The 7731-nt window shown below is 45.1% G+C and overlaps 1 protein-coding gene across 1 annotated transcript in view; it reads right to left on the reverse strand.

Moving 5' to 3' along the window:
• TTC9 (tetratricopeptide repeat domain 9) overlaps nt 1–7731 on the reverse strand; it is a 31664-nt gene that overhangs the window by 23083 nt on the left and 850 nt on the right. The window lies entirely within an intron of this gene.

Genomic DNA, 7731 nt, shown 5'->3' on the forward strand with positions numbered 1-7731 from the left:
CAATTAATATTAATGGAATGATTGAATTTACTGTATGTTAATATGAAACAGCTGCTTTCATTCATTTCAAACACATTCTTTTTTTGAGAGAGAGCGAGAGAGAGAGAGAGAGAGAGAGAGAGAGCAAGTACATGTGTTCACTTGAGCAGGCAAGAGGTACAGGGACAGAGAGAATCCCAAATAGGTTCCACACCCAGTGCAGAGCCTAACATGGGGCTTGATCTCACCACCATGAGATCATGACCTGAGCCGAAATCAAGAGTCGATCGCTTAACTGACTGAGCCACCCAGGCACCCCTCAAACACATTCTTAAAACATCAACCCAGTACTAGGAATTGGGCTTGTCATGGCATCTTTACTGCCATTATTGTTACTAAAATTATTATTATTATTGGAGTTCTTATTTTGTGGTGGTGGTGAGTATCTCTATTGCTGGAAATGCATCAGCTTACTTATACTAGATGCCAAGTTGGTAATGTTGACAAGGGAATTCACACACCTGTGTAGTAAGGTTTGGGGTCCCATACAAATTTGAAATCGTAATTCTGATTTCACATAACTCTCAAGATAGCTAGTTAGCGTCACCTCTCAATTTTTATTCTTTATATACAGAAACACCATGGAAGGGAAACATTTGCCCCATGAGCTTCCTCCATATAAACCTTGTCTGTAATTTGGGAGCTATTTTATTCATTCATTCATTCATTCATTCATTCATTCATTCATTTCATTCATAAGTAGGCTTCACACCCAGCATGGAGTTCAACGCAGGGCTTGAACTCACAACCTGAGATCAAGACCTGAGTTGAGATCAAGAGTCGGATGTTTAACTGAGCCACTCAGGCATCCCTTAAGTACTCTTTGAATGTCCTTTTGGCAGAAAGGGAAGGGAAGGTCCACTTGGATACATTCCAACCTGAGATTCTTTTAGTTCAAGTCAACCTTCCTTGGCACTACACATCCTGCTTCCTTTTCAAAAATATTTGGGAAGTGTTGGTTTGGATCCTACTAGATATGGCATCATTTTATTGCTGATATGAAAATGTATATGTATAAGAGAAAGGGAATGAACTTTACATTGCTGATGAATGATTTCAAGGTCACATGAATACCAGCAAGAAGGCTAAACTCCTTTAATCTTCTGTAGCATTATCTTTGGCTTTTTTGTCTGATACCACTGTCAGTGCTAGAGTTGCTGCTATATGGTTGAGGAAGGACTAACCATTTTGGTGAAAATGGAAATTCTGTTCCCAACATGAACTTCTGATTTCCCAAAGTCACCTGGGAATCAGGAAGTTGATGGTTCGTTGGTTGGTTGGCTGGTTGAAACACTTGGTTTTTATCCTAGCTGTTTGGAGTAGACACAGTCTAGTGGTGAAAGGGAACAGCTGTAAGAAGAGAATGTCCCGTTTGGAGGTCACTCATAACTTACAAAGCTCTGGGAGCAGCTTTTGGATGCTCCAGATCTTGGCCTTCCTGTCCTCTCTGCAGCTGAGTCCCCTTGCCTTGAATGGGACACTCCCATGTATTTTTGCTCTAGGGACTCTGACTTTAAGGTGTCCTAAAGAGTTTCTGGCTGAGAGCCACCCAACTCATTTCCCTTGCTGGTAAACTCAGGACCTTCAGAATCTACTTTATTTTATTTTTATTTTTTAAATGTTTATTTTTGAAAGAGGGAGAGAGAGAAAGCACAGGGGAGGGACACAGAGAGTGGGGACAGAGGATCTGAAGCAGAGAGCCTAACACAGGGCTCGAATTCACAAACCAGGAGGTCATGACCTGAGCCAAAGTCAGACACTTAACCGACTGAGCCACCCAGGTGCCCCCAGAATCCACTTTAGATACTCAATGCAAAGTCTACATTCATTCCTTGAAAGCATCCTACAAGTCTCAATTCTCATATCCTTTCCTGGAAAATGATCTTAGAAGCCACAGGTATAGGCAAAGATTTATTGGCAAAGGTGTTGCTCAAGGAACCGCCTCGGATCAGCAATGGCTTGGCCAGTCAAGCTCTCCTGTCCAAATGGCAAGCTCTTGGCTGAGCATCTCACCATGAAGCCCCTCTCTTTTCCCCTTCCTTTGACCAATTCTTACCGCCAAAACTCATCTTCTGGCTACTGAGTTACTAGTTGTCTCTAGCTTTTCATCTCCCTTTTTGCCACTGAATTCTTGCATTTGTAATCCATCCATCTTTATACTTGGTTCTTCGGCTCCACATCAATTTCTGTTGAGTGCCCTTTGTCTTAGAACCTGCCTCAGAGTCTATACCTAATTTTGTCCGCCTTAGATGTATTCACCCAGTCATCTTCTGGTATTCCACTGAGGGTGGTTTCGAGGGTGGGTGACTCATGCAATCACACAGGACATGTGCTCAGAAGGGCCCTGTACTTGGCTTAACACTCTGCTGTCACTTCTTTGAAATTCCTAACAATTGTGTCTTTGGAGCTGTGTTTTGTAATTGAAGTTCAATGGGAATGAAGCACAAACATGGGCAGAGGAGAAGGCACAACCATTCTTTGCTGGCCCATTTGCATACAGCAAGCCATAATGCCCCATAAGTACAGAATGCCCGCGGACTCACAACACATTAAGAGTTGGTCAAGACCCAGCTTGAGTACAAGGTAAGACTGACAGGTCCGTAACTAATTAACCAGCCAGACATGCTGACAGCCCCAAGAAGTGTGCTTCTCATTCAACCCAGAAACTGCTTCAAATGCAGAAAGAAAGCAGTAAGAAGCACAAATGACCTTAAAGCCCCCTCATATCCTTTCTTACTCATGTCACTTCCCTGTATAGTAGCCAACCACTCATGCTGAAGATGATGACATAGAAGCAAAGAGTAGGGTAAGAGTAGGGAATAGTTCCTTTTCCTTTCCTTACTCCGTAGAAAGCCAAACTTGGTGAGAAGTGCACACATGAAGAGTGTATATAAAGAGGGGTGCCCGGGTGGCTCATTTGGTTGAGCATCTGACTCTGGATTTCAGCTCAGGTCGTGATCTCAGGGTTGTGGGATCAAGCCCCAAGTCAGGCTCCTCACTGAGTCTGGAGCCTCCTTAAGATTCTCTCTCCCGCTCCCTCTGCCCCTCACCCCAGCTCATGTTCTCTCCCTCTGAAGAAAAAAACAAATCTTAGGAAAAACACAGTAAAAAAAAAAAAAGAATGCACATAAAGAAATGAAAGCCAGTTGATTTCATTTTGTCAGCATTTCCACTGTTCTAGCAAAAATAGACTACATATGCCTATATAAGCTACAAAATGTGAATTGTGTAGCTTACGTGATTTCACACACAATGTAAGTGGTTTCACATTTCCACTTAAAACTAGCATCGCACAATATAAAGATGAACAGCAACATTCTTGCCAATAATTTAAAATTTCAGTTTTCTTATAATGACATTAAACAGCAAATAAAAGCACAATGTCAAGTGAAGAGAGAAAGATCATGAAAGTAGAAAAAAGCTTTGTCTCTTAACACCTTTAATGATATTTTCTTCCTGCCTTTTGAACAAGGAGCTCCACATTTTCATTTTGCGTTGGGCACCATAAATTATGTAGCCAGGTCTGGTCCCATGGCTTTAAGACATGTCCATCCCAGGACTTTACCCAGTGTGATGCCTCTAAGCCTGTCGCACCCCTGGATTCAGTTAGGGTCAGCAGATATCATCTGTCCCTTTGGTTAAAAAAAAAATCTCTTAAACATAGCTCTAAATTGACAGGAAAATGGGTAAAATGACATGGAATGGGATTAACCAAAATCACAGGGTATGCCAGTGATGGACGGGCAAGCTGCTCTCATCTAGCCTTCAGGTCCAATGCCATGGCCTGTCGGCACTCCTCTCTACCGCTGGCATTTGAGTCTCGAGTATCATTTGAAAATACCAACAAAGTCATTACACGTTGCAACCTTTTGATCACACCCCAGCTGGGCCACCACAGCCCCACAGGAACCATGTAGAGCAAAAGGCCCTGCCTTTCAAGAGATTCTGCACAAAACATTCCAAGACTCTAGGGGAGTCTTGTGTCTTGTTCAAGGTCAACAGGAATAATCAACAGGCCAACACATGCTTCCTTTGCAGCTTTGGTAAGGATTAGATTCCTATATCTCCCCAGGCAGGTCTGAATATCTTTTCAATCCCTGGGTCAAAAGTCATTTGAAATTCTGAAAGAAGAGGATGCTTCCCATCTTTTTTTAAATTATTATTATTATCTCTTAAAAAATAAGACAGGTAAAATCAAATACAGGGGTCTTGTGACACTGGCCAGATCCTTCCTAACCAGGAGGAACTCCAAGGTAGAACAGAGCACAACTATGGGCACTTTTGACAACTGCTTGCACACCCTTCATGTGATCTCCTCAAGTCATCCAAGTGGATTTTTAGACAAGCATCTCTTAGCACATTCTAGCTGCCCTCTTCTTATTCTCTTGGAGCCTCACCTGAAAAGTACCAGGGTTCATCAGACCTAAGTTTTCTCCAGAAGCCTCAAAATAGCATTTTGTTCGGTGTGAAGATGCCCTTGGCAACATTGCCTAAACCTCTAGGTACTTCTGGGCTGGTCCAAGTTCCTTCTAAACTCCAAACATCTCCCTCTATGGACAGCGGCTGTCCACAGGACATCATAGGAGGACAGATCCTTGTGGGCACAAACGTCTTCAGGCTGCTTGCACCAGAAGCTCGTGGCCCAGCTGGAAGGGTCACTTGCCTTTCTGCCAGAAAGAATGTGCAGCTGCCGTCTCCTTTCTATTCACAGGCATGAGCGGGGCAGTGTATATTATGGGCGACACCGTACTGTGGTGTCACTGACAACAATAACAGTGATCTTTCCTTTCCTTGTCATCCGATGATGACTGTAAACCCACACTTAAAATTTTCATGTTGCCATTTCAAATAATCTTCACAAAAATACTTGAATGAGATGTAACAATGTTTCTGACATCATAGTAAGTGGAAATAAAAGCAGGAGATATAGGAGGTCCTTGCTTTGTAAACAGTTTATGTATGGAAAAAAAAAACACAGGGAGAAAATATAGCACAAGGGATGTATTTACGTGGTGGGATTAAAGGTAATTTTGTATTTTCTCCTTTAAACTTTTTGATATTCTCTAAAAGAAAAAAACACTTTAGAGGTATGTACTACTTTTGTAATCTAACAAGAAAAGATACTTTGCTATTAGCTAGAATTTCTGAGATAATAGTAACAGATTTAGTGCATTCTCCCAAAGGAAACCAACATCAGGCTTCTCTATCTCCAGGTGACTTCCAGGATCCCCTCTCCCAGCTGAAATTTTCTATACAGCATACAGATTTTGGCTTTGACACAACTGCTTAGCTTGTAATTACTTTTCTTTTCTTCTTCATTAAAACCTGAAAGTATTTAGAAATAGCCCTATCAGGTTTTTGAATTAAGATACTATATTTCTTCCTCCTAGTTACCAGCGCTCAGATCTCCAGGCGGATTTTTTCAAGTGTCTCTAGAGCCCACGTGACCCCTGGATTCAGGGAGACAGAGGCCTAGAGACACTGACTTCGTGTATCAGGGTGTGATGACTTGAATGGCTTTGGAACCTGGGTTTTTTTTTTCTCTACAATCTCTTCTCAAGTTGTTGTAAGGATTAAAAAGCACATTGGGGCACCTGGGTGGCTCAGTCAGTTAAGCCTCCAACTTCACCTCAGGTCATGATCTCGCAGGCCATGAGTTTGAGTCCCATGTCAGGCTCTGTGCTGAGAGCTCAGAGCCTGGAGCCTGCTTCGGATTCTGTCTCCCTCTCTCTCTCTGCCCCTCCCCTACTTGAGCTGTGCCTCTGTCTCTCTCTCTCTCTCAAAGATAAATAAACATTTAAAAAATTTAAAAAGCACATTGCAAGTGATGTGTCTACACAGTGCACACAATAAATGATTAACATGAAGTGGTGAGCCCCAGAGAAAGCAGCAGTGACAAAATCCACCGCTACTCCCCATTCTCCCACCACTGAAGTCTTCCAAAGTGCTTGTGGAGTGGGGGGAGTTGTGGGGGGTGGGGAGTGGTAGGAGCTGCCTGGACCAGAGCCCCACCCTGACCGGAGCCCTGACTGGGCTTGCCTGACCCAAGACACATCTTTGGTTTCACCATGGTAATGTAACCACTTCTGTGGTAAGAGATAGGCAGTCCTACCCACAGGTCAGCCGCGAAAAGCATGGGGTGAGGGGCAACCTAGAATGCCCATGGATAATAGAAGACTCCATTACCACTCTGAAATCACCGCATTAGTGATCCAGAGTGCCTCTTCCTCCACTGATGGCCACTCTGCCCTTTAACTATTCATCAGGCAGAAGCAAGTATGCCAGAGACTTACAGGAAATCGAGAGAATCAAGCTGTACATTATGATGGACGGAGACAGTCCATCTGGCTACCCTACTACTTTACCTGCCGCTATTATTACTAGTACTGCTGTCAGCACCACCATTTTTACAACTGCTACTACTACTAGCTTATTAGCCTTTTCCATCTGTAAACTGCAATTTATAAAGTGGCAGGGTTTTGCCTGGTTCAAGATGATCCTGGGCATGGCATTATGGGAAGGCAGAAGTACTAGCAATCTCAAAGGGGACAGAGCAGAATCACGGATATTTTTTTTTTCATCCCCCAACACATCCACCATCCCCAGCCACACCCAGTCACTCTCCCAAAGTGACTCTGCTCCAAGTGTCCAGAGCTAGTTTTGGCAACTTCAAGGGTTAGGAAGTAGGAGTAATGGCCTTTTATTGGGCCAGAGAGGGTGGACCCTGCCCAAATCCCACCGAATGGGGTGAGAGAAGAGTAGAGAATGCCTTTCAGGTATAAAGTCACTGCGTCTCCCCACATCTCCCACCTTGTCACAGGAAGGCCCTGGAAAGACCCAGACTCTCCTTTTTTTTTTTTTTTTTAATAGAGGTTTTACATTTTTCTGTGCCAAAGTTAAATTTTTAAAAATGCCTGACTTTGATCTAAATCGCCAAAGTGAACTCTCACCTTCTCATCCCAGCAGAAGGGTCCCCTTTTTCCTCACGCCATGACAGCCAGCTGGGGAGAGGGACCCAGCGCTACAGGGAGCGAGGATTTTACACACAGCTCAAGCTCAACCCTGAACTAGCTTCCCTTTGAGATTGCTCTCTTCACCTGGCAACCGGGGGCCCCAGCAGAGCCGAGAGAGAAGAAAGTGGCATTTTGGAATCCATCTTTGCTCAAGATGCTGAAGGCATCGTGGCAAACTGCCCTTTGCTACCGAGGCCAAGGGAACTTGGGGAAGGAAGGTCCTTGGCCACTGGGCTGCGGTCAGTTGAGGGCAAGGTGAGGGCGAGCTCTGGTGCCCATGATACCTGAGGAGGGCAGCCACTGGGCATGCAGAGGGTGCGGGTGCCCACCCTGGGCGCTACTTCCCGCATTTGGACTCCGGTCCATCGGCGAGCGGTAGCGGCAGCACTTGCCACCAGGCCAGCTGGGTCCCCTTGTGTGCGTCCAGTTATTTTTAGGTGAGATTTACGACGGACGAGGGGGAAGGGATACGGGATGACAACGAGTTTTGAACGGTATAATCCTAAAAGTCACTTTTCCCCAAGCGCCCTCCTCCCGGGTCCTCCTTCCCCGAGCAGCACGGTGCCACCGCGGGCGCGCCGCAGCGGTAGGCTCGGACCCCAGGGCCGAGGTTCGGCGGGGACCCCACGCCGGACGCCGGGCGGGGGGCGCGCGGGCAGGGGAGGAGGGGCCGGGCGCG

The sequence above is a fragment of the Suricata suricatta genome, chromosome 9 (genome assembly GCF_006229205.1).
Source record: "Suricata suricatta isolate VVHF042 chromosome 9, meerkat_22Aug2017_6uvM2_HiC, whole genome shotgun sequence".
In the NCBI taxonomy this organism is placed as follows: domain Eukaryota; kingdom Metazoa; phylum Chordata; class Mammalia; order Carnivora; family Herpestidae; genus Suricata; species Suricata suricatta.